The following is a 27,379-nucleotide window of genomic DNA, read 5'->3' on the forward strand; positions in this document are numbered from 1 at the left end:
ATTGTTCATTCATCTAACTCTTCATGACCCCATTATAGAGGAGAGAAATTTTGAACTTCTTAGGTCACAAGAATTACAAAGGGAGATTTCCTATATAAGATCTGCTTTGAAGCTCACTGTTATGGGTAACTTCAAGAAGAAGGCTTCCAGCATTTTTTAATTTAGTTCCAGAGAGAAAAGGTTTCCTATTTCTTGAATAAGGGAGAAGATGGGTCACATGGTTCCTGTGAAGCATCTTGCTTGGAAGGCAAAGCCTCTTATTTACTCATATTAGTACATTTCTTACATTAAAGTGGTTAGATTATTCAGTAAATGCCAAATAATATTTACTTTCAGGGGATGGCAGGAGCAGAGGTGGTAAAGTCTCAATGACAGAGTGGTATAATGAGTCTTAGGTTTGCTTAGTATAATTCTAAGGAAAGGAGATTCATTGGAACAAAAGAAAGTTGTTCCTACAGCCACCCCAAGTTACATTCCCTTTGAAGGTGAGGGTGGGGCTGAAGAATTATTTGCTTGCTTTCTGGTTCTGTACTTCTTCATGGGCTCCAATGAGTCCTGAGCATCTTGTACACTTTCTGTGGAAAAACATTAAGTTTGCTCATACCCAATAACCATTATATATGCTGAAAGCCAATTTGGGCAGGCTCCAGCTATACCTTTTATTTCTAATATTTCTCTGGAATTTTGTTCCAAGTTTAGGGCAGAACTAAAGAGGAAAATGACCTTCTTTGAGTGGCCCCTGTGCAATGGATATATTATTGTAAACTCAGAGCCTCTTGAAGTCTCCCAGGCCATGATATCTTGGAGGAGGCAAGAGGTGTGGGTGGCAAAGATGGGCAGACTGACCACTATGATATCAATTATTTGTTAATATTATTAATAGTATTCACTAAGATAAGATTTCAACTGCAGCTGGCCATGACCACCTTCAGCCACTTGTCTACTTTTGTCTAGGTCACTCACGCCACTGTAGTGCACAGAATGCCCAATTCCTTGGGCCAGCATGGGCTCTGATGGCAAAGGACATCAAGATGGATTTCTCCTGGGCCAAACAGGAAAACTAGCTCTATATGGCACTGTAAGTGGTGAAGCTGTGGACTAGAGTCTGCAGGATTGTGTGTTCATGGAGGGCATGGCAGTGGTAAGCTAGGAGACAGCCCTTCCCAACTGATCTGGGCTAGTGAGCCAGGGGAATGGAGCATTAGAAATCCTTCAGCTCAACATAGTATAAATGACAGATGAACATGAAGCCTTGGATGGTGGAGATGTTTTATTCACAGACAGGAACTTTTTTGTGTGTCTCTTCAGAAGGACGAGTCAATGTGGAGCAGAAATCTTAGCTGATGCTTTCAGGGATTAAGCTGTTTCCACAGTGCCAGTGGCTGATGCTCTGTATCTGAAAAGTTTCCATAGCATGAATGGACCCAACTTGATTGCTGTGGGCTTCAGTGAACCTACATAAAAGCTTTCAAGATCATGCAGCAAATGATCAACCACCGCTACAACAAACTGACAATGCTTAATGACATGGCCACAATATGTGTGTGTTTAATTATTCCAAACAAAGGGCTTGTCTTGTTGCATCAAAGCCCAGGAAGAATATCCAGAGAGTGCCAAGGTGTTTGAAAAACTGAGGGGCCACTGATACTGCCAGGAACACAGAGCTGGAAAAGGTGAATAGAGTACTCACCTGAAGTTCAATTTTGGTTAACAAAAAGGTAAACTTGTGACTTCACAGAATCTCCTAATTATATGCAAGGCCAATGATTCTGTACCTAGTCTTGCTCTGAGTGACAACCTACTGTGTCAGGACACTACTAATCTATTAAAAAAGTTAATTTTCATTTTCATTTCTTTTTGTTATTTGCTCTTCTCCTTACCCCAGGTGGTATTTAAGTTGTAGATTTAATAGCTGAATAAGTCTAGGAAATGTCTTAACAAACTATTACAACTTGATTGGAGCGAGGAAAACACTCATTTTAAAGACTTACAGCAAATCCTTTGAAATGCCAATATACTCAGAGGACTATTTTTGTCAGATAATCTCTCTTATCTAAATACCATCTGCATATAATCATATTCCTATATAATTCCTTTTCCTACTTTCCCCCTCTGTCTGTAAAATTTCTTGAGTTTGCCTTCCAACAATTTTTTGCCTCTTTTTGTACCCCTAACATTTACTATAGTGCCTGACATATAGTAGGCATTTAAATGTTTATTGACTATTGACTATCTTATATTTAGAGCTGGAAACTCTCTGAGTCAATCTAATCCAATGTGCTCATTCCTCAGATGAAAAAAAATGAGGCATTCTCTCTTTGCTCTTTGTTTTAATTTTTGTCTTTCACTCTCCTCTCACAGCCACCTTGACGCTAAGCCATCTTGGAGCTCTGGGTAGTAAAGCTTTAGCCAATACACCATTAGGCAATTCCATTCTGGCCTCAATATAATCTACCTGACTCTTAACTTCTGCCTTGAGGAAGGGACAAATGTGTTCCTGAGCAGAATCATGACAAAAATCTTGGTAGTAACTTGGGAAAATATTACTATACAGGGAAATACCAAGATGGAGATTAAATTCCAGGAAAGTTGGCTATCTGATGATAACATGATAACTCAAATTTCTTGCATGAAAATTCAAATGACTGTGTCACATCTAAGCATTAATATGCTAAATAGATATGAGGGGAACCAACAAGAGATATCTCAGAAATATTGTACTAACTTTGCATTTACAAAGTCTTTTGAAGATACTTACATTTGTATGGAGCTCTCTAATACTCCAAAGGACATCTGTTCTCATTGAGGTGGATAGTCTCTTCTCCAGCAAATATCAATATATTTCTGCCCATTCCTGTGTAACTCTTGTCCATATCCCTAAACTCACTATTGGAAGGTTAGTTTGACATGTTAAGGGATTTCTTCTCATAAGGGAATTGATATCATTTGGAGCACATTTTTTTAAATAAAAAAGATTTTCTTTTCCTTATTAGATTCCTTCTTCTGTCATTCTTGTCTCTCCCAAGAGTCTGATGAAAAAAGTATGTTTCCCCCAAAAAATAATAACAGCCCAAAATGAATGTGCATGCTAGGGATATAACCCAAAGAAAATGGAACATCATGTCCCTGAAAAAAAGAAGTGGCTGGCAGTTCCTACATGCCTAACTTAAACTCCTCCTTCTCCTTCTTCTTCTCTTGCTCCTCCTCTTCCTCTTCTTCTTCTTCTTTTCCTCCTCCTCCTCCTTTTTTTCTCTTTTTTCTTCTATCCCTCTATATCAAGAAATGACTTAAAATTGGAGTACCTCTTCACCAGAGCTTCATCCTGAATTCTTAAAAAAATTCCTCTATATCAACAGATTACATCTTTCCTTTTGTAGGGTCGTGTGATCTGACTTGTTGTGGACATTTAAAACATGTATGGAGCATAATAGTATTTCTTTAATACAAATCTCATACTTTTTGATGATGAATTTGTAAAGACAAATTATAACAAAAACTCCTTTTGACACGATAAAATCAGTATTTTATTTAAATAATAGAAACTTCAGACAAAATTACTTAATCAGTAATATCAAATCAAATAAAGATAATACAAAGAAAGTTCTGTAGGATTTTTTTTTCAATAATGGCAAGTAACTATGGAAATAAAGAAAACAGGTCTATTACCAATCATTCTGCTCTTTTTTATATCTACTATAAAGAAAATGGGAAGACCATCTCTTCAACTATGGGAAAAATACTTAGTAGATAAATAATATAACTTGTATAGAGTTGCAAATAAATATTTATAATTATTTACTATTTATTCATCATTCATCATGCATTGTTGTACAGCTTGCAAACAGGATTACAATAAGGATCTAAATGTGGTCAATCTCTCTTGCTGAACATGTCCTTTCAGCCAGTAAATTGTAAGCCTCTTTTTGTGTGCCAAAATCATAAAAACTGTTGTTGAAACTGAATTCTCTACTGAATTCTCTACTCTAAAATTCCAATCTAAACCAGTTATTAGAGAATAAAATGTCTGTTGTGCTGCGGGGGGAGCCTAATATCATGTCTGTATTGCATTTGTAAATATCATCTACTTATTATTATCTCCATTCCAATCCAACTAAATGACTAGTTGTTCTTTTATCCTATCCTGCATTCTCCTACCTCAGTATGTTTGCCCAATTTATGATCTACCTATGAAATGAATTAACTCAATCTATTTTTCTACCATTCCCTAGCCATAGAGGAGGTCTTAGAATTTAGACTTAAATAGGATCTTAGAAATTATCTAATTCATATAAGTTATATGGCTTGTCCCAGGTCACACAAATTAGTAAAAAAAAAAAAATAGAGCTAAGATTTGGATCTGATTTTTTTTAAACTCCAAGTCTGGTACTTTTTCTATTCTATAACACAGATGAAATAGCACTCTTTATTCATGGTAACAAAACCTTATCAAAACACTGGTCTTTCCAAAGACTCTGCTAAAAAGCTACTAGAAATAATTCAAAATTTCAGCAAAGTGGCAGGATACAAAATAAATCCACATAAATCCTCGGCATTTTTATATATCACTAACAAAATGCAACAGCAAGAGATACAAAGAGAAATTCCATTCCAAACAAATGTTGAGAGTATAAAATATTTGGGAATCCATCTACCAAAGAAAAGTCAGGAATTATATGAGAAAAATTACAAAACACTTGCCACAAAAATAAAATCAGATTTAAATAATTGGAAAGACATTCAGTGCTCTTGGATAGGCCGAGCGAATATAATAAAGATGACAATACTCCCCAAACTAATCTATTTATTTAGTGCTATACCAATCAGACTCCCAAGAAACTATTTTAATGACCTAGAAAAAATAACAACAAAATTCATATGGAAGAATAAAAGGTCAAGAATTGCAAGGGAACTAATGAAAAAAAACTCAGAGGAAGGTGGTCTAAGTGTACCTGATCTAAAGCTATATTATATAGCAGCAGTCACCAAAACCATTTGGTATTGGCTAAGAAATAGACCGGTAGATCAGTGGAACAGATTAGATACAAAGGACAAAAAAGGGTACATCTATAGCAATCTAATCTTTGACAAACCCAAAGATTCCAACATTAGGGATAAAAATTCATTATTCGGAAAAAACTGTTGGGAAAACTGGAAATTAGTATGGCAGAAATTAGATATGGATCCACACTTAACACCATATACCAAGATAAGATCAAAATGGGTCCATGATTTAGGCATAAAGAGGGAGATAATAAATAGATTAGAGGAAGAGAGGATAATCTACCTCTCAGACTTGTGGAGGAGGAAGGAATTTATGACCAGAGGAGAACTAGAGATCATTATTGATCACAAAATAGAAGATTTTGATTACATCAAACTAAAAAGTTTCTGTACAAATAATACTAATGCAAACAAGATTAGAAGGGAAGTAACAAATTGGGAAAATATTTTTAAAAACAAAGGTTCTGATAAAGGTCTCATTTCCAAAATATATAGAGAACTGACCCTAATTTATAAGAAACCGAACCATTCTCCAATTGATAAATGGTCAAAGGATATGAACAGACAATTCTCAGAGGAAGAAATTGAAACTATATCCACTCACATGAAAGAGTGTTCCAAATCACTACTGATCAGAGAAATGCAAATTAAGACCACTCTGAGATACCACTACACACCTGTCAGATTGGCTAAGATGACAGGAACAAATAATGACAAATGTTGGAGGGGATGTGGGGAAATTGGGACACTGATACATTGCTGGTGGAGTTGTGAAAGAATCCAGCCATTCTGGAGAGCAATCTGGAATTATGCCCAAAAAGTTATCAAACTGTGCATACCCTTTGACCCAGCAGCGCTACTACTGGGATTATATCCCAAAGAAATACTAAAGAGCGGAAAGAGACATATATGTGCCAAAATGTTTGTAGCAGCTCTTTTTGTTGTAGCTAGAAACTGGAAGATGAATGGATGTCCATCAGTTGGAGAATGGTTGGGTAAATTGTGGTATATGAAGGTTATGGAATATTATTGCTCTGTAAGAAATGACCAGCAGGAGGAATACAGAGAGGCCTGGAGAGACTTAGGTCAACTGATGCTGAGTGAAATGAGCAGAACCAGAAGATCACTGTATACTTCAACAACAATACTGTATGAGGATGTATTCTGATGGAAGTGGAAATCTTCAACATAAAGAAGATCCAACTCACTTCCAGTTGATCAATGATGGACAGAAATAACTATACCCAGAGAAGGAACACTGGGAAGCGAATGTAAATTGTTAGCACTAATATCTGTCTGCCCAGGTTGCATGTACCTTCGGATTCTAATGTTTATTGTGCAACAAGAAAATGATATTCACACACATGTATTGTACTTAGACTATATTGTAACACATGTAAAATGTATGGTATTGCCTGTCGTCGGGGGGAGGGAATAGAGGGAGGGGGGGCAATTTGGAAAAATGAATACAAGGGATAATATTATAAAATATATATATAATAAAAAAAAAAAAAAACACTGGTCTTTCTTATTATAATATGGTTTAACCAATTGCAACATTGCTATTACAAAAACATGGAATGAATGACTCCCAGGTAATTGTTTTGCCAAACAGTATTTTCAAGGGACAAATTAAACAAATCAACCAGAATATACTTCCAGTTCAAGCAGTCTTGGTACTTGGTAAAGATATCATGGAGCTGTTAGGTTCTTACTAAGTGCTAATAAGATAATGAGTGGATAGAGCACCTGGTGTGGAGTCAGGAAGACCTGAATTCAAATCCAGACTCAGACACTAACTGAGCAAGTCATTTAATCCTGTTTGCTTCTATTTCTTCAATTTAAAAAGAACTGGCAAAGGAATGGCAAATTACTTTAGTATCTTTTCCAAAAGAACCTCAAATGGCAAGTTGAGGCTTAGGAAGGGCAGTTGAGGTCTTCTTTGAGAATATATACAAGCACATGCTTCCTATTGCCTTGTACTTCTGCTATAATTTACCCATTTCTACATACACACATATGAATAATTACATAGAAACATATTTATATTTTTGTTGTTTAAATCATAACTGACTCTTTCCAACCCCATTTCTTAGCAAAGATTCAATAATGGTTTGCCATTTCCTTTTACAGATGAGGATGCTGAAGCAAACAGGGTTAAGTGACTTGTCTGGGGTCACACAGCTAGTAAGTATCTGAGGTCACATTTGACCTTATAAAAATGAGTCTTCCTAACTCCAGGTTCAGAGCTCTATCCATTGTGCTACCTAGCTGTTCACATAATTATACATACACACTCATGTGTGTATACATATACACACATACATGTAATTGAGATTAAATTATTTGCTAGGGTGATACTCCTTCTACAAGTATTTAACAGAGTTTCTGGAGCTAATAATAACAAAAATAGCTTATCATTTTATTTTAGTTTACAAAACATTACTTCATTTGATTATCATAATGACCTTTTAAGGTAGATATTATTTTTGTCCCCACTTTAAAGATAAGAACATTGAAGCTGACAGTGACTGACCCTAGATCAATAGAGCTAGGAAGAGGCAGGATTTGATCTCAAGTCTTGCTGATTCCAGTCTAGAATACTATCCACTATACCAGAAGTATCAAACTTGCAACACCTAGTTGGGAATAGCAAAAGTCTAGAGAACTACAGGATACAGATTAAAATATAACTAGGAAATGTTTAACAAAATACATGAAAGTATAATATAACAGATAAGATTAATTTGTGTTTTTTAAGTAAATGTGCTGTTGATAGAAATCATTTCCATTTGAACTTGGCACCACTTCAGGTTATAATACCCACTTTTTCAGGAATTATGGCAGACTGATGGAAGAGTTAAAACTCTCCCAATTTTTCCAGGGCAAGCATTTACTTTCACTTAGTCATTTTTGTTTAGCCTAGTCTTGAGAAAAGTAGAAGAAACATAAAGAAAATATTCAAAGATGTGACTAGGAGAAGATCAGTTTAATTTTCCAAAAAGAATATCATGAAGTATTACTAAATATATTTTTAAACAGTTGACAGATTGGGTCCTTCTGGATTCAAAGTATTGGAATAATCATTCTGTTCTCATAAGAAGCTAAATATATCACTGAACAAATATTTTTCATGATCAACAAACATACAAGATATCATCATAAACAAGCCACGGTTGAGAAGTACCTATATGCACATTATTAGTAGCTGCTCAAGACCCATCCAGAAACACTGGTTGTCTTATCACATGACTTTCTTGTATTGTTCCCAAAATACACCAAAGGTTCACATTCATTACAGAAGATGAAGATCAGTGGCTTCTCTTAAAAAAGATTCTGATCAATTCGTTTCAATATTTTTTTGGAACATTTACACATTCAATCCATTTAAAATGATAGAAACATGTAATAACAGTTCTACTTACTGGAACACTAGATTCTGAGAAATCTTTCAGTGAGAAGATGTTAATTCTTCATGATATCATGGGATGATGTCTTAACTTACACAGCAATTGGATGCACATGAGGTAAGTTGCAAAAAGTCATCCTTCTCATTCTTTCTTCCAGAATTATAAAAGTGCAGAGGCAAGAAGAAATTTATAATGAGGATAAATCCTTTTCTAATTCTGACAACATGTACCAGTAGAGAATGGCAAATGCAGATCCCAAGCATCTAAACCAAATCAACTTCATGCTTACTAATAAGAGGTAATGTTCTTTTGGGACAGGGTCTCGAGAGTCTAAAAATCATAATCTTTCTTGATGTATGACAATAAGAATCAGGTTAATTTTTAACAGCCAGAACCTCAAATGCGTATGTGCCAAAAGACAGTACCAAACTTCTTTCCTAACTCCTCAAAGGTTTACATCTGCAGAGTGTCTATATCACAACCATTAGTAGGAATTAATTTTTAAAAACATTGAGCATCAAGGGAAATAGCTTAAACCAAGACTGTGAACATTACTTGCTAGAAGCAATATTCCTGAGTTCTTCTCCAGGCATTTATATGTGAATTTTTTTTTAAAAAATGAAAGGCAGCAGATTGGGAACAGTAAGGTCATATTGACTAAAAGGTTCACTCCTGTAAGCTGTACTGCTTATACTGTCCATACTGCTGTACTGCTAAGAATGGGGGGACTAGGGGAAAAAAAAAAGCTTTATTGAAAATAATAGTGTTTAAGGGATATTTCATATAAAGGCCAACACCTGAGTGCTATATAACCCAGTGCAATAACTGATGTCCATAATACTTCATTCTTTATTTGTTAATTTAACAAACATGAATTGAGTAGCAAATATATAAAAAGGACTATGCAAAGAATTAGGAAAGGTACAAAAACAAATGACATAGTTCCTACCTTCAAGGAGCTTATACTCTAGTGATGATTAGCACAGTAACTAGCATATAGTAGGTATTTAATAAATGCTTTATTTATCTCCCTCTTTAGTGAGTATTAAAACAAGTAAACTAATTATTATAATATAAAGCAGAATGATATAAATGTCATAAGAGGAGTATTAAATTCTTCAGAATTTAAGAGGGGGAAAAGGGAGAATTACAACTGGTTGGAGTGAGAACAGGGAAAATTTTAGTGAAATAAATAATTGGAGTTGAGTTTTAAAGGATGAGTATGATTTAATATATCTATGTATAGGTCCTTAAGTCTTCTTAAATTATTTTATTTTCATTTCTGGAACAGAGAAAGGAAGGCCTAAATTGGCTAAGTGTTTTTGCAAGCTCTCTCAGAGAATAGCTGAATTGGAGAGAAAAATTCAGATCTCTTGATCTCTTTAAGGCAAGGCCACACTGACTCTTTTTAAAGGTCCCCTTCTTCATTTGTGCCAATTTTCTATCTCACTCCCACCCAGCCAGAAGCCCCAGGATAATAAAAGTTCAAGAACTTCATGAACTAGCTCACCACATGAACTCAGAGATTAGTCAATAGCTTAGATAAACATGGCTGGCTGGCTGGTCTCCATGCTATTTTACCACAGTCTGGGCAGGGGAAAAAGATATTTAGGAAAGACTTATGTGTGCTGTTTCCTCTCTTTCTTACCCTTCCCCCTCGCTCCTTCTTATTAACTTTACTTTGTAAAGCCATTCATAGGTGAAGATCCTTTCTGCCCAAGTGACCCAGATACCCTCCCCATCTTGAATGTAAAATAGCCGCAAGAAGGAAAGCCAGTCCAGGCAGGAAGGGTCCTCAATGACCACTCCTCACTATATTCCACTTCTAGTAGATTCTGCATCTCTGTCGACTTAGTTCCACTGTGGCTGGGTTTTTCTTGCAGTCTGGTTGAATTTCTTCACCACAAGATTTGGAGCCACAGAGAATAGTGAAACGAATAAAGCTATAATGTCTTACTTTAAAAAAAAATTGTCCACGGGGGTCAGTTTTGCAACACCAAGAAGAGTCTAGACAAATAAATATAATTGTAATACATCGTAAGTAATGGTCTCCACTGCCCAGTCAGTCTGGACAATGTCATGGTTTCAAATTGTTTTAGATCCATGGTAGAATTGTAAGACTGTTTTTTCTACATTTGGTAGAATGAATGTTCATCCAAATTTCCCTTGGGAATCAATAAGGAGAACAACCAGTATCACAAAAGTGCAGTAAGTTGCTCCTGGATTTTTCCTAAATCTTTCTACTCTATCCTCTAATGAAGAAGACTGAGATCACCCAGTCCTCAAAACACCGAAAGAGGTTGTGGCAATTTTACCATCTTGGCAAGGTCCATGGTCTGGAGTGAACTGGTCACCCATTTGTTGACTCCTCTGTCATGCTTCAGCTTGCTTAACGGGGACATGATGTTTTATTCTTTACTGCAATAGAAACAAGGATGTTAGAAGAATAGAGTCATTCAAAACACTTGGCTCTTCTTCTGCCCAAAGTTTGAGCTGGACTTCCTGGAGGAATTCACACAATATATGGCAAAAGACAATCAGAACCTTTCAGGTCCATGTAGACCACACCTAATCTCAAAATGGACAGTCTGGATTAATTCACACTGTCCTAGGAGGGCCCAAGAAATTCAGATAAGACTTGATTATAAACCAGGTATGATTTTTGGCAAGACTAGAAGACCCCCAAAATGACCTACCTCTCTTAGTTTCTCATCATTAAAAACAAAACAAAACAAAACCTCCTACATTTCATACTGAGATAAATGTTTTTGCAACTAAGTGATGGAGTAGGTAAGAATGCTGAATGTTGAGTCTGGAAGACTTGAGTTAAAGTTTAAAGTCTCAGTACTTACAATACTGGGACTTAAAGTCTCAGATACTTACTAATGATAACTCTGGTAATAGTGACTCTGAGCAAGTTACCCAAACTCTCAGCCCCAATTTCCTTATCTGTAAAATGAGAATTAAAATAGGAACCACTTTACAGAATTCACATGAGGATCAAATAAGATTAGATTTTTCCAAACATTTTTACATTGTATAAGTGCTAGTGATTATTATTACTATTATTATTTTATCTGCTTATTATTAAATTATTAAATAAATTATTATTAAAGAATATGAAGAAATGAATGGCTCATGTTCTTTGGAATCTACACGATTTCCTAGTACCAAATATGACTAGCCTTTCAACTGTCAGTGGTCTAAAGATCACATTTTGAGAACTATATCTCTAAAGAGCTCTTGAGATTCAAATCACCAGTTGTTTACCCTACCTCTCACCTCCCTGTTCAAAATTTAGAGCAATAGACTATGGAATTTGACTCAGATGCCCTTGTGTTAACATGGACACTCAGATTTTACTAGAAGGGGAAGACCCATTCAACTGGTTTTTCTTCCATTCTATAATCAGTCCATTACTCAAACCTAAGATAGACTGGAACCATAGCAGAATGTTTCTGAATAAATTAAGAAAAAACAAGAATTTTAAAAACAGAATTCATGGTTAAATAGCAGAAATAATTGAAAAAGTAGAAAAATTTTATTCCATGGTGGCAAATCTCACAAAAAAAAAGAATAACTGATTAGGAATCCAAACACACAGAAGCAAAGGATAATCTGGAAGAAAAGAAGCAAAAAATCGATAATGTTTTAAAAAAAATCTCAATACAAATAAAACTTATTGAACTTGAAGACAAAGTGCATAGAGACAACTAAAGAATTATAGTTTTTACCTAAAAATGACAAATTAAAAAATCTTAAATAACCATATAAGAAATAACCATAAAAAACTGACCAGAACTTCTGGATACATAAAATTACCTATGCTAATCAAAATAATCCACACAAGGATTGCCTATAGAATTAAGAAGAAGCTTTGAATAATAGGCTAAGTAATTTCTACTTTGCTTAGTAGGGACTGAAGAGTCATTGAAGATTTGTACTAAAAGCACTAAGATTGTATAGCACTTTAAAGTTTACAAAGTGCTTTCTTTCTATCTAAGAGGTAAATAGAACATTTGTTTATAGGTTCATAGACTTAAATCTAGCTCAGTCTCCTTGTTTGGAAGATGAGGGACCCCCAAAAGTTAAATGGCTTGCCGAAGGTTTAAGTAGTAAATAACAGAGTCTTGTGAAAACTAAGATCCCATGACTTTATGTTCAGTCTTCCAAATTCAGCAGATTTTCCCCCTATTCTAAACCACACTGATCGAAGGAATGATAATTTTGGATTTATACATCAGAAAGATGAGTGAGAAAAATGGATTGAAAGGGGAAGAGAATATAGCAGTGAAAATACTTGTTAATAGGTTTCTGAGATTTTTCAAGCAGATGATCATTATGATTGGTTTGATCTGGTGACAGTGGAAAAAAGAAGGGAAGGGATATTGTGTCAGTATTTCAGAATAAGACAAATGGAAAGAGTTTCCAATTTTGGTTATATTATCATTTTTTATCTTCACCCTGATTCAACAATTTAATTACTATTTATTAAATTCACAATGCTTAGAGGTCCAGGAGCATCCATCCTTCTAGTCCTATGTTATCCAGATAAATGTGTATTCTATTTTTAACTTTCCCCTCCCAATCCACTTATCCCTCCCCAGGAGAATTCATTTCATAATTTAAAAACACTTTCAAAGAAGTCTTCCTTATAGCAAACTTAAATTCTTCAGGCTATAAATCACACTTTTAGAACTATTTGAAACTATCATTATTCTCTGTGTGTGTCTCTCTGCTCTCTATCAATGTCTTTCTATCTCTGTCTCCCACCCCAGAAGTACTGACTACTTTTCCCTATTCAACCACTGAGTAGCACAATGGCTTTCACTTGATAAATTTCTGATCCTCCTTGGGCAACCTGTTGACCCTTTATTCCCAGACCCATCAAATTGATGCTGGCTTTAGGGCAGACATGTGATTGACAAATATAGAATTCAAAACTCCTGAGTTTAAGAAATCATCTGGTTTTGACTTCCTAAGTAGCTGGGGTGACAGGTGGGTGTACCATTATATCCCATATCTTTTATATTCTTGAAATATATGTTAGCCTTCTCTCTTCCAATTTATTTTAGTTCCTTTAAACTCATGGAGAAAATATAGTCCTCATCTTCCTAAGATGGGGCAGCTATTTGGTGTAGTGGATAGAGCACCAGCCCTGAAGCCAAGAGGACCCAAGTTCAAATCTGGTCTCAGACACTTTACACTTCCTAGATGTGTGACCCAAGGTAAGTCACTTAACCCCAATTGCCTCAGGGATAAAAAATAAGTTATATTGTTCTTCGCAAATAGCATAAATATCTCAAAACTATTCAAATATAGTGAAAGTGTATTCAGTATATTCAGTATATATGGGCCATATCCTACATTACATGTACATTGTTTTGGTGAATGCTTCTCTCTTTCGATACCTTAGGAAGCTTTTATTTTTGTCCAAGAGATAGAAAAGGATATAAGAAAGGAGGCCATGAGATACATAAAAAGACTATTGTGTACAGAATGAGAACTGGGTTTGTGTCTCATTTCTACTAGTAACTAGCCATGTATCTTGATCTCTTTGGGGCTTGCTTTTTTTTTCTACTTATAAAAAAGACATGGTAAGATTAAATGATCTCTAAAGGCTCTTCCAGCTCTAAAGGCTATGTATGGGGGGGGGGGGGGGGCTTCCTGACTGCTTAGATGATCCCGAAGCAATTTAACCTGACCTTCCTATCTCCAACCGAAATCAGCCCTATCTCCTCAGTTCTCTCTTACCCACAATAAGCCTCACTATGTTTGTCCTACTTCCCTATTTTTGTTTAAACCACCAAGAAAGAAGGAGACATGCAATAATCTAGGAGACTTAACTCAGACTCCCAACCTAGAAAGGGGTAACACAGTATTACACAGAGAAGGACAAACCGAGAGGACAAAAAGGAAGGTTGACCTCCATAATTTCCCAGGTTTCTTATTTTTAACATTCCAAGATTCTGTGACAATAAGCAAACTCAAAAAGCTCACCACGCCAACAGTGACCTGACTTTTATCCATGTCACCAAACTGGCAGGTTTCCTATGTGAACAAAACCTGCCCACTGTGTGTCTAGGCCAAATTTTATTTGTGGAGCAGCTAACCAACTCTAGGAATGAGACTGGAAACATATGGCTCATGGCAACCAACACCAACCCAGATTATTTGTTGGTGATCCTGAAAATAAAGACAGGCAGTTGTTGTTCTTGGATTTCTTTGGGTTCTTTTTTCTTTCTTTTTTTTTTTTAAAGGAGGGTGGGGGAAAGAATTCTTTTTTAGTTAGGTTTTTTTTTTTCTGTAGTTCAATAATGATTTAAAAATAAATATTAGAAATATGGCCATGTAAAAAATCAACATATGAATAACGTTCTTATAAACATGTTGCAATTATAATTCTGCTCCATGGCTATTGGGTCCAAGGAAGCAGTAGGATAAGTAAAAGCAAGGTGTTAATGGGTGTTCCTAGTCCTTTCAGTCACAGTTAGAGTTTCAATTTTAAAATACCCAATATGTTGTTTTCATCTTGGTCCCCTCCTTCAGTGGGAATTGCTGGGAGTTTCTGGCCTCTTTTGGGGTTAGAGATGATGGTCTCAGTCTGTGCGTAAGCGAGTGGTTACAGTCCTTAATTGCAAAAAGGAAGTGGTCAGACAATACTGCCTCCTGGCAAGATTGATAACTTGTAAGATGCCTTGGAACAATGCCAGGAAAAAGCCAACAACAACAACAAAAAGGTTGTATGAATAACCAAATATACAGATATCACTGACATGTTCTTTTTCATTTCCAACATATGCTGAGTAAACCAGACAGAAATTTTAAATGGAATATACACCATTAGCCCAAGCTTGACTGTGCTTTTTCCTGCTTCAGTGAAATAAATACATTGATGCCATTATAATTTACAGCCCAATACCTTCCATGAGATTCAGTCACTTAAGTCTAAGGAAGCAGATAGTGAAGGAACCTAGATGGTAATCAACATTACATCTCAAGAAATCAAGATTGCTTTTAAATTAGACACCAGTTTTATCAAGGTCCATAAGTCTAGAATTTGGTTTTCCTCTATTTTCTGAAGAGGCAAAACACCAAAAGCCCTTGATAAAATGTAGCTAATTTTGATTATATAAATTTTAGAATTCGATTTACATTCCAGAGACATCATACTGTTGCAGTTTCCATGTGACTTCTTGATTGGCAACCCTCTTCTCCAGAGTGGAATATAATGTCAACTCTTGGATCATACGGCAGTTAATCCTAACAAACAAAAGAAAACCGTGTAAGCTAGTAGACAATGAAACTGAGACCACAAAGCACTCGTGGTGATTGTCTGCCAAGATTATGTCTTCCAGGAATAACATGAGAAAGAGCTTGCTCTGTCTATGTGAGCTGAGTCCACTAAAACGTGTACTTAGTCAAACAGCATCCCAGCCTCCCCCATAGGTTGGTTTGGGTTTACTGCAGTCTTAGTTATGAATGTGGATGTTTCTGTTGGGGTGCCTTGCAGAGTGGAATTCAGTCTGAGGTAGCCTCAAAAGGGCCCCTACAGCCTTGTGTCATCAAGGACCATAAAACTCCTTGGGTTCTTTGACTGTCACCATTTGGCCCTTGTTTCATATTTGCACTTGGTGGATCAGGGGACTTGGTTCATCCTTGGTCCTGGTTAGGACCAAGGGCAGAGCATTTTTAAGCTATCAGCTACAAAACAGAATTAACCTCCAACAGTTACTTTTTGTCCAAAGGACTATAGGAGTTAATCCAACACAACTCATACCTTTCAATTAATGACCTTCAGGTATCAAGAACAAGTTCATAAGGCAGCCCACTCTACTTTTACATGGCTCAAATCATCATTGTTACTTCAGAAATACTGCAGCAATATAATTTGCAATCTATTTAATCCTTGACAAGTCATGGACTAAACCCCTTATAGAAGTACACAGAATGGGAAGTGCAGCCTCTATTCTCCTTGCCCCCAATCTTCACACACACACACACACACACACACACACACACACACACACACACTGTAGTACTTAACCAGCTATATAAACCCACATAGGAGAAGATACCTTTCCACTTAGAGCTTTATAACAACTCATACTTTCCTATTGAAAGGAAGAATCAGGCTAATAGAGATTAAAAAAATAAAAACAAAATCACATGAATAAACTAAGAAGTTTGTATTATAACAAATGGTCATATTCATCCCAAGAGTCTTTCAGTTACCTTTTATAACTTATAATGCATTCACCTTTCACCAAGTACAATTCCCTAGGTAAAGTGCAAAAGTAAGCACATGATAACTATATCTTTTGCCCTTGGAAAATATGAAACATCCTGCATTTTTAAATGCAATTGACACCAACCAGGTCGGTGAGTTTGTTTAAGCGTAACAGCTATAGCTCTGATAGTGCTTTGTTACAGAAAGAAAAAAAATCTGGCCTGTGTCATATTAGCATTGCTGCCTACTGTCAAGACAGCCCTGGGAACTGGTATGTTTTTAACTGCTCTTGAGTGCAGAGTCAGCAGCAAGAAGACAGAAGATTGTTATTTGTGGGAGTCACAAAAAAGTGACTATTATTTTAAAAGAAATTCTCATAGAAAGAATGTTGGATTTAAAATAATAAATAAAATGCTCTTATAAGTGGAATGAAACTGTTTTAATTCAATAAGAATTGACCCATTTCTGCCCATTACTATCAGAAACAGAGCAAATAAGAACCGTACATTTGCCTAGCATGACAGTCTCATGATATCTAATAATATTAGAGGAAATGAAAACAATATAAATTCATTGAATTTCTGTAAGATATGTTTGGAAATTGTGATATTCTTCATTCTCACTAACATCTTACATAAGTAGAAAATATATTTTATGCTCATTTTGCAGAAGGAAAAAAATGAAGTGCCCAAGAGTTGTCTTACCAAATGCCAAATGCCAACTCAGTAGCAAAGATATGAGCTAAGATGGAACCTAAGATCATTCCCAAGGGAACAGAGATGAAGTAGTTCTTAACCTAGATTCCATAGACAAGATCTCAGGGAGGTCCATGAATTTAGAGAGAAAATAACTTACATCTTTATTTTCACCCACCTCTAACTGAAATCTATCATTTATATTAAATTCAAAACAAAATAAAACAATATTATTCTAAGAACTACATAGTTTTTGTGAGATAGGCAAGAAGATTCATCAAACTATATAGTAAGTTTAAGAAGGCCCGACCTAATTCATGCTTGATAATTCAAATGAGATAATCTGTGTAAATTGCTCAGCAAAATTTAAAAATATTATATAAATAGTAAGCATCATTATTATTATTATTATAATTCTGAAGTTTTGAGTCTTGTCACAAATAGCACTTCAGCAAAAACAAATTCATGTATTACTATTAACTCAAAATCTAAGATTACTGTGCAACTTCGACCCTGAGAGAATGAAGATGTAGGAACCAAAAGAAGGAGATCATTGTAGCAACAGCACAAGAGTGCTGTTTGTGCTGTGACCCATAACAGAAAGAATGTTGAAGACCAGAGAATAATTGAGAGGTAATATAAATAAGGTAGGGGAAGTAGAGGAAATATACATTGTCCCATTCTACAAAACCACATATTTCTCCAGAATACTATGGTATTTTCTTATTCAGAAAACTTATAATAGTTCCCTATTGGATAAGACCCAGACTTATCAGTCTAGAATTCAAAGTAGTATTAGCAGTTTGGTTGGATGTTGTCCTTTTATTCTCAGAGGACCAAAATGACATCACTATGTTAGAGCTGAATTACAGTGTGACTGAATGGCTTGGCGTGCTCTGCCACAGGTCTGATACAAAATAGTCTCTATGAACATTTAGGGTGGCTTCTCTAACTACACATTTATGTTTCTTCTGAGCTAATTCAATTCTGCTTTGCTCATAGAACACAGGACCTTCTCTGATGAAGGCACACCATTCTGGGTAGTCCCATGCCAGTATCATCCATCTTGTACAATCAATTCTAAAGTTCTTGAGACCTTCAGAGCATCCTTATATTATTTTTTCTGACCACTTTGTCAGATCTTCATAAAATAAATCTTTTTGGCTAGCTTATGCTTGACATTCAAACAATGTGGGCAATTCAACAGAGCTGTATTCTCTGCAGTAGAGTTGGAATGCTTGACAATTTAGTTCAAGAAAAATCCTCCGTATCTGGTATCTTATCCTGTCAGGTAATCTTCAAAATCTTCCTAAGATAATTCGAATGGAAGTGATTCAGTTCATAGCATTCAGGTTTCACAGGCAAACAACAATCAGGTCAGCACAATGGCTCTGAAGACCTTCGATTTAATACTTAGTCTAATACCTCTCCTCTCTCACACTTTCCTTAGGAGCCTCCCAAAAACTATGCTAGCTCTAGCAACTTATGTGTTGATCTCTTTATCAAAGTGGACTTTCCTGAAAAATATGTTACCAGGGTAAGAGAAGTTATCCACAGAATTCAAAACTGCTCCTTTTGTTAATGGTTTCACATATAGCTAGTGTGGTGTTGGCTCATGGAGGATTTGTGTTTTCTTGGTATTAATTACTAGGTCAAAATTAGCACAAGAAGCAGAGAATCTATCCATATTTTGTTGCATCTCAGCTTCAGAGGCTGCATTGAGTACACAAAAAAGTCATGCACCAATACTCCTTCCACTTTAGTTTTGGCTTGAAGTTGGGGAATCTGTGCAGTAGCTGATTCCATTTTTGTCCTCATTGAATGCATTTGACAACATGGCTGAAAACATCATGCTAAAAATCATGGGAGCAAGCATACAACTTTGTTTCACTCCTTCGGTGGCTGGGAAAGCTTAAGAGCATTGTCCATTATTAAGAAGCAATTGGGGGCAAGTTTGCCATCATGAAATTGATATACTATACTGATAAACTTCTCTTGGCACCCAGATTTTGGCATAATTTTCCATAAGCCCTCATGACTGACAGTATCAAAGGCCTTGGCCAGATCAACAAATGTTGTATACAGACCTCTGTTCTACTCCTGGAATTTCTTCTGGAGTTGTCAGACAGTAAAGATTGTATCCACTATCCCTTCTGAAGCTACCCTGGCTTTCAGATAGATGACCTTTTTCCAGGTGTATGGTCAGTATATTAAAGATTCTGGCAAGAATCTTACCAGCAATGACTAAGAGAGAAACACCCTGTGATTGTCACAGGAAATCTATTCCCCTTCCCTTTTGAAGATGGACATTTGAGGCATCTTTGATCTCCTGTGACATAACCTCCTCTTGTCATATAACCTGGAAAGTTTCAGTCAGCTTTTGTATGAGCAGCTTGTAAATCTCAGTTGGAATAGAGTCAACACTGTGTTGTACCACACAAAAGTAGCCTAATTACATCCTCTTCTTCAGTTGGAATTTCAGCTAAGAAGTGCAAAAATAGCTTCAGCATTGAACTGTTGAGAATGCTGTGGAAGTGTTCAGCCCATCTCTCTAGGATGATGTTTGTCATTTATCAGTGTGGTATTATCAACTCTGAGTTTTGAGATGTACTATAGATCTTGGGCCCAGAAATAGCCTTCAATGAATTATAATAACACTTTGGATTGTTATCACCAGCATAAAACTGAATTTCATCTGTCTTCTTACTGAATCAAGAATCCTAGATGTCTCTAAGTCTCAATTGTATTTTACTTTTGATGGAATTGCATGCTACCTTCTTAGAGATGGACAAACTACCCTGCTAATATACCTTATGGAGTTCTTGTTTTTCATTTAGCACCTTCTGAATTTCCCCATCATTTTCATCAAATTAGTCTTGATGTTCTGACCTAGGTGAGCAGATGTATACTGTCCATCAAATTCTTGAAAGATGTCCATTTCTTTTCTTTTTAAAAAAATACACATTGCTTTATGGATCATTTTGGGAGAGAAAAATCAGAACAAAAGGGGAAAACCTTGAGAGATTAAAAAAAAAACCAGAAAGTAAAAGTGAACATAGCATGTGTTGATTTACATGCAATCTCCGTAGTTCTTTTTCTGGATGTAGATGGCATTTTCTATTCAAAGTTTGAGATTACCTTAGATCATTTATTGAGATTTCATTGGATCATTGAACCACTGAGAACCAAGTCCTTCATAGTTGATCATCACATATTTTTATTGTTACTATGTAAAATATATTCCTGGTTCTGCTTGCTTTGCTCAGCATCAGTTCATATAAATCTTTCCAGGTCTTTCAAAAATCAGCTTGTTCATCATTGTTTATAGAACAATAATATTAGATTACCTTCATATATCACAAATTATTCAGCTATTCCCCAATTGATGGGCATCTACTCATTTTCCAATTCTTTGCTACCACAAAAAGAGCTGTTGCAAACATTTTTGTATACATGGATCCTTTTTTCCTCCTTTATGATTTCCTTAGGATACAGACTCAGTAGTAGCACTGCTGGGTCAAAGCATATGCTCAGTTTGATAGCCCTTTAGGCATAGTTACAAATTGCCCTCCAGAATGATTGGATCAATTCACAATTCCAGCAACAATGCATTGGTGTCCCAGTTTTCCCACATCCCCTTCAACATTTATCATTATCTTTTCCTGTCATCCTAGCAAGTTTGAGAGATATGAGGTGGTACCTTATACTTGTTTTAATTTTCATTTCTCTAATCAAGAGTGATATATTTTTTCAAGTAGTCTTTTTGCCTTGGGGCTACCGCTTTTATTGAATGTGAATATTCAGCTTGGAGAGAATAAGTCTGTGACCAGTTCAGCAGTCTGCATATTTGTCATTCTTGCATCTCATCTGTCTCTTCTTCTTACAATCACATTGTGTATTAAATGCAGTGTTTTCTGTGAAGGTGCATCCTCATAGGGTGCATGTTTTATTGCCTTTAGGTAAGTGGAATACAGTGTTGGTGGCAAGATGCACAATTCTTCAATAGCAAATGAGCATTGTTATTGCTGTTTTCAACTCTGTTCCTCCAAGGACTCCCTGCCATATCTAGTAGTCTGAGTCTACTGTAGCTTTAGAGTCAAAATTCTTAACACAATTAGAAGCTTATCAAGGAATGAAATTTTCTCCTCCAAACAGTTTAATTACTCTTGATAATATCTAATTGTCAATATTTAATTCAACCAAGTTTTCTCAGTAGGGAATGTGGAGGGAGAAGGGAAGGGAACAAGCATTTATTAACTACCTATTATGTACCAATCACTATGCTCAGAGCTCTACAGATATTATTTTATTGATGATAGCTTACACATTATCAGAAGTACTTCTTCTAACCATGTTGCTCAACACCAGAGAAATGTGAGACTTCCCAAGATTCACTTCGCTAGTTATAACAGATCCAAAAAGGAACCAAGGATGTGGGGGAAGATGAGAGATCCATGTCAAATCACATGACCAAAGAACAAAATCAACCTTTTTCTGTCTTCCTCAACTGTGAATGTGAAAACAGAATTTTTTCTATTATTACATCTAAGTTGAAGAAAGAACATAATTGAAGCTTAAATATTCTTAATAACAATGTAAGAGATTAAGAGATATAAACTTGACCTGTGATTTTAAATGTGTAGGCTACTCCTAGATGAAGAGACTCTATCTAACCTTTGTCAAGTAGTAACTTCTGGTTTTAGCAAGTTGCCTAGAATCCTGTGAGGTTAAATGACCCTATTAGACTCACATAGTCAGTATTTAGCAGAAATGAAACTTGAATTTAATGTCTCCATGGTCCTAAAGGCTAGCTCTCTATTCACTATTCCACACTACCTCTCTATGAGAATGTATTCAAGCTTACTGTTTTCTAATTTAGGAGTAATTTTCCCTTCTTTTTTTTCTACTTTGTAATCCTATACACTATATTCCTGGTGCATATATACATGCTTGAAAATATACATACGGCATAATAAATATAGAGGCATATGCCAATTGAAATAGCTAGAGTCCAAGTAAAATCTGAAATATCTCAAATGGATATTTCTCTTTCAGATTGATGAATATAAGGATTAGTCGAAGGTACTTCAGTTAGAGATCATAGCAAAAATGGATCAAAATTGGATTCTTTTTTCAATGTACCTTTCATGTCCTATCTCATTTGAGTTTCACAACAACCTAATGTTATAGTCACTAAAGATAATAATGATAATAATAATAATAATAAAATAGCATTTACATAGTACTTAGGTTTTTTTTTAAAGCACTGTACATTATAAAAATCATTTCATTTGATTCTCACAACAGCTCTGGGAAGTGAGTGCTATTATTATCCCCATTTTACAGAAGAGGAAATTGAGATATAAATTAAACAACATTGCTCTTGGTCACAACAGCTACTATGTATATTGGAAAAAAATATTAAGAGATGAAACCTCTCTTACCTTGGTCAGTATTCATTGATTGTCTATTATGTTCCCAGCACTTTGTTTTAAGAAAATTGAGTTAATTTAAAAGGACAAATAATTTCAATATTTGATTGTTGATCAAGAAGTCAATTCCCTATCTTCTGGAAAGAAATTGCAACTTATACCAATACTAAAAGGCAGGGTGAGGAGGAGAAAAAAAGAAGTTGCAAAAAGGGAAATTCATTTGCAATAGAGACATCCACAGAACATATATTTGAATTAAATTAAAGATAGGTCTAAGATCTCCCACCAATACCAACTAGTCTGTGGGATAATATCCATCTTTAGTGACCACTCAGCATCCCATAAAAATCCATTGATCACACTGAGAAATATAATTTACAGTCCAGGGGAAGGCCCAAATCACAGCTCTATTATTTTATATGGCATCACAGATTTTGCAGTGAACCACAAACCATAAACAGACTAGGCAGACAAGTTCATAACCATCAAAAACATTGCTATCAACCATTATCATTAACTTTATTTTCTTTTGTCTACAACAAAAGGCTTGCTAACATAGAGGTTTTCTGAAAAAAAATTATATAATATAGCTTTTAAATTTGATTTAGCCCTTTGAAAATACCCAGTATTTTTCTCTATTGTCCACATTCCTCAGGAATTCCATAGTGTATAGCTTGCAATTAGATCATGGAAATGCCCCCAGAACTCCCTCTGCTCCCACTGAAGTCCTGAAGCTTCTTCTTATTTTTGGAGGTGTACATAAGAGAAGACTATTCAGATGGCATTTCTCCCGATACACAATACAAAAGGTTGTTGGCTCTTAGAGTTATTTGCTAGAAAGAACAGTTGGCTTAAAAAAGGATAAATGAAAACAATAAAGAAATAACTTTCATAAAGCTTGAAGGGCCATGGAACACTTCAGAGAGTCTTGCAAAGAGCATCTGTACCATAAACCCCCAGGATTTGGAGATGAGATTCCCAGACCGATGGATGCCCTTGAAGTCCTTGAACGAACATGGCAAAATCATTAATGGGAAGTATCAATGTTAAATTCTTCAAGATTAGTGTCAGGTAGTAAGGAATGCTTTATTAATCCTCATAGTAAAGTATTTAATGTACTTATTCAACAAAATAAATCTTTCAGATAGTGAACAAAAGCTCATGCAGACAGTATCAGTTTTGACTTCCCAAATTATTTTAGACTTAGAGAGACAGTTGGGATAGGTTCTAGATTTAGAGTCAGGAAAATGTGTATTATTAATATCTCACCTTGATACATAGTAGCTGTTGTGACCAAGAGCAATGTTGTTTAATTTATATCTCAATTTCCTCTTCTGTAAAATGGGGATAATAATAGCACTCACTTGCAAGAGCTGTTGTGAGAATCAAATGAAATGATATTTATAATGTACAGTGCTTTAAAAAAAAACCTAAGTACTATGTAAATGCTATTTTTTATTATTATTATTATTATTATTATTATTATTATTATTATTATCTTTAGTGACTATAACATTAGGCTGTTGTGAAACTCAAATGAGATAGGACATGAAAGGTAAATTGAAAACATTAAGTAGCTAGGTGACATAGTGGATAGGATGCTAGACCTGGATTTGGGAAGATCTATTTTGAATCTGACTTCAGATACTTACAAGCTGTGTGATCCTGGGAAAATCACTTAACCTCTGCCTTAGTTTCCTCATCTGTAAAATAGTGATAATAATAGGACCTACCTCCCAATAAGATCATTGTAAAGGACTTAGCACACTATCTGACACATAGTAAGCACTAAATAAAATTAATATTATTATTATTATTTCAGCATCCTATAAATATCTATGTAAATGCAAATTATTCAATGAGGTTACAAGCATTTGCCTATCACCCAACTCTTACCTGTGGCTCCAAGAAACTATAGCATGCACAGCAGCCACACCCCAGTAAACCATCCCAACAGATGAGCTAAACAAGTTGAGGGTCATTGACCAGCCTCAAACCCATTCCTGAGTTAGGGAGATGTCTACCCAAGCATGTGAAGTCTTCCTTCAGTGGAATGGATGGATGAGAACAAGCTGTTCTAATAGTCATGAAGGCAGCTGAAGCAGAGGCTGTGAAACATTCAAAGCCATTGAAGATGGCAAGGTCATTCGCTGCTTCATGGCCTGCACCAAGTCTCCTGATTTTTGTCTTGCTACAAGACTTTGATAATTGTGGAAGAGAGAGTGAGGCTGATGTGCCTCAATTAAGTCTAATAGGTATGCAAGCCAAGACATGAATGATGTAATTGGTCTTCCTCAAAAAATGAAGGAGGAAAAAGTGATTGCTAGATGCCAGACTTAAGATTTGGGAGGGGAGGGGGAGAGAGAAAGAAGAAGAAGAAGGAGGAGAGAGAGAGAGAGAGAGAGAGAGAGAGAGAGAGAGAGAGAGAGAGAGAGAGAGAGAGAGAGAGAGAGAGAGAGAGAGAGAGAGAGAGAGAGAGAGAGAGAGAGAGAGAGAGAGAGAGAGAGAGAGAGAGAGAGACAGAGAGAGACAGAGAGAGACAGAGAGAGACAGAGAGAGAGACAGAGAGAGAGACAGAGAGAGTGGGGGAAGGAAGGAAATAAAGAGGGACAGAGACACACACAGAGAGAAGGAGGGAGGGAGGAAGAAAGGGAATGGAGGAAGGAAGGAAGAAAAGAAGGAAAGAAGGAAGGAAGGAAGGAAGGAAGGAAGGAAGGAAGGAAGGAAGGAAGGAAGGAAGGAAGGAAGGAAGGAAGGAAGGAAGGAAGGAAGGAAGGAAGGAAGGAAGGAAGGAAGGAAGGAAGGAAGGAAGGAAGGAAGGAAGGAAGGAAGGAAGGAAGGAAGGAAGGAAGGAAGGAAGGAAGGAAGGAAGGAAGGAAGGAAGGAAGGAAGGAAGGAAGGAAGGAAGGAAGGAAGGAAGGAAGGAAGGAAGGAAAAATTAGAGAGGAAAAAAAAAACATAATTCCTGCCCTCAAGGGAGCTCACATTCTAATGAACTGAAAATATAGAAATAATTATATAAATGCATGATAGGTGCAGTATAAATCAAAAGTAATATTAAAGGACAGGAGGGAGATCATTAGAAGTCAAGAGTAAGAATTTTCCAGGCATCCCCATTCCATGCCCTTTCATACTTCCTCTTCTTCCCTCTGACTGGCAAAATACATTTCACATGATCCCAAACACCATTCCCCTTGATGTTTTCACATCATAAATCCTTAGTCTTTTCTTTAGAAAAATTTTCTCACAACTAGTTTCCAAATAAGATGAAGTCTATATCCCCACAGAATCTGCATTTTTACTGATAGTCCTGCATCTTCTTACATAAAGTCTGCTTTCTAATATCTTTCACCTTTTTCTGTTAGGTAGTCTTTATTTCTAATTCTCACTGATTGATTTCATCTGCAATACTGTGATATAATTCACCTATTCTCCCTGTCTCAATTTTGGTGAGATATACTTTATTTTTTGTATCTTGACAGTTTTGCCCTGTGTAATTACTATTCTACTATTCTTGAATGAATGTGTTATTATATTTATAAAAAGTATAATGACTGGCAGATTTATTGGTAATTTTTCACATGGAAAACTGCAAAGAAAAAAAGACTGCTTTGGGACTGATTGATTTTTCTTATCTTAGTGCAATATACAGAAGTTTGGCTTTTCTCCAGAAAAGTTTCAGCAAAAAAAATTGATTCTGCCTCTTTTTTCCTGTCTCATAAGGAAACAATGATTTATTTACCTTCTTGTTATGCAGATTATGATTCCTGACTAATTTCGGCTGCATCCTCAATGGGTTAATATATGCCTACATGGAGAATGTTTCTACATATACCTAGTCAGAAAATTAACCCAAATTAAATAAAAATAAAAAAAATGCTATAGAACTCTGCAGGCCAAGAACATTTCTTTTGTTCCACAGTGCTGTAAAAGTAGACAGCAAACTACATATGATTAGAAAACATCAGAGAAAATATTCCAACCCCTAGGTACCTTCTCCATTGAGCCCAGATGTTCTTATCTATAAAATGAATGTAATTATATTTGTAATATTCAAATAATGATATTGTTCTAGGTAAACTACTTTGTAAATCTTTTAGCCTATGGTATGTTAATGAGGACTTAGCCATTGAATTCCCAAAGCATACACAGTATGTTATGCCTGCTTCAAGTTCATTTAGAATAGCCTGGGAAAAAGTTTGTTTCTGAAACTTCATAGATATGAGAGGTTACCTGTTTCCCAATTCAGAGCAGACATGGATGTATTCTGGTTCTGGTTCCCATACAGAATGAAGAAGAGTCTTTCAATTTGACACTAAGTCAGAGGTGAGAAGTCTGCTTTAAAAAAAGAGACTAATTAGAATAGGATTGTTGTTTTTCTCACCTGATTGTATTTGAGTGAGAGACACATTGAGTATCTCACTTTGGGCTCAGGAATTGGTGAAAAGTAAAGGGGAAAACTGGTCAGAATACCTGTTCATGCTCTGAATCTGAAGGTAGCTAAGACATTTGTGTCAAGGGAGAGAACAAAATTAAAGTAATTAATCAAAAGAAGGAAAAAGTACTCAACACACTTCTGTTATATTAGCACCAGGGAGCAAGTTCTAAATA

At 35.8% G+C, this 27,379-nt stretch overlaps 1 long non-coding RNA gene and 1 pseudogene across 1 annotated transcript; one reads left to right on the plus strand and one right to left on the minus strand.

The window, feature by feature from the left end:
• Nucleotides 1-918: 918 nt before the first annotated feature.
• Nucleotides 919-1,804, plus strand: LOC141561890 (N(G),N(G)-dimethylarginine dimethylaminohydrolase 1 pseudogene; annotated as a pseudogene).
• A 13,373-nt stretch (nt 1,805-15,177) lies between these two features.
• Nucleotides 15,178-27,086, minus strand: LOC141564866 (uncharacterized). Its single transcript, XR_012488766.1, has 3 exons — nt 27,002-27,086; nt 24,038-24,141; nt 15,178-15,674 (listed from the first exon to the last, which is right to left on the minus strand). It is a non-coding gene; the product is annotated as an uncharacterized LOC141564866 (long non-coding RNA).
• Nucleotides 27,087-27,379: the final 293 nt, after the last annotated feature.

The sequence above is a fragment of the Sminthopsis crassicaudata genome, chromosome 3 (genome assembly GCF_048593235.1).
Source record: "Sminthopsis crassicaudata isolate SCR6 chromosome 3, ASM4859323v1, whole genome shotgun sequence".
NCBI classification, from domain to species: Eukaryota; Metazoa; Chordata; class Mammalia; order Dasyuromorphia; family Dasyuridae; genus Sminthopsis; species Sminthopsis crassicaudata.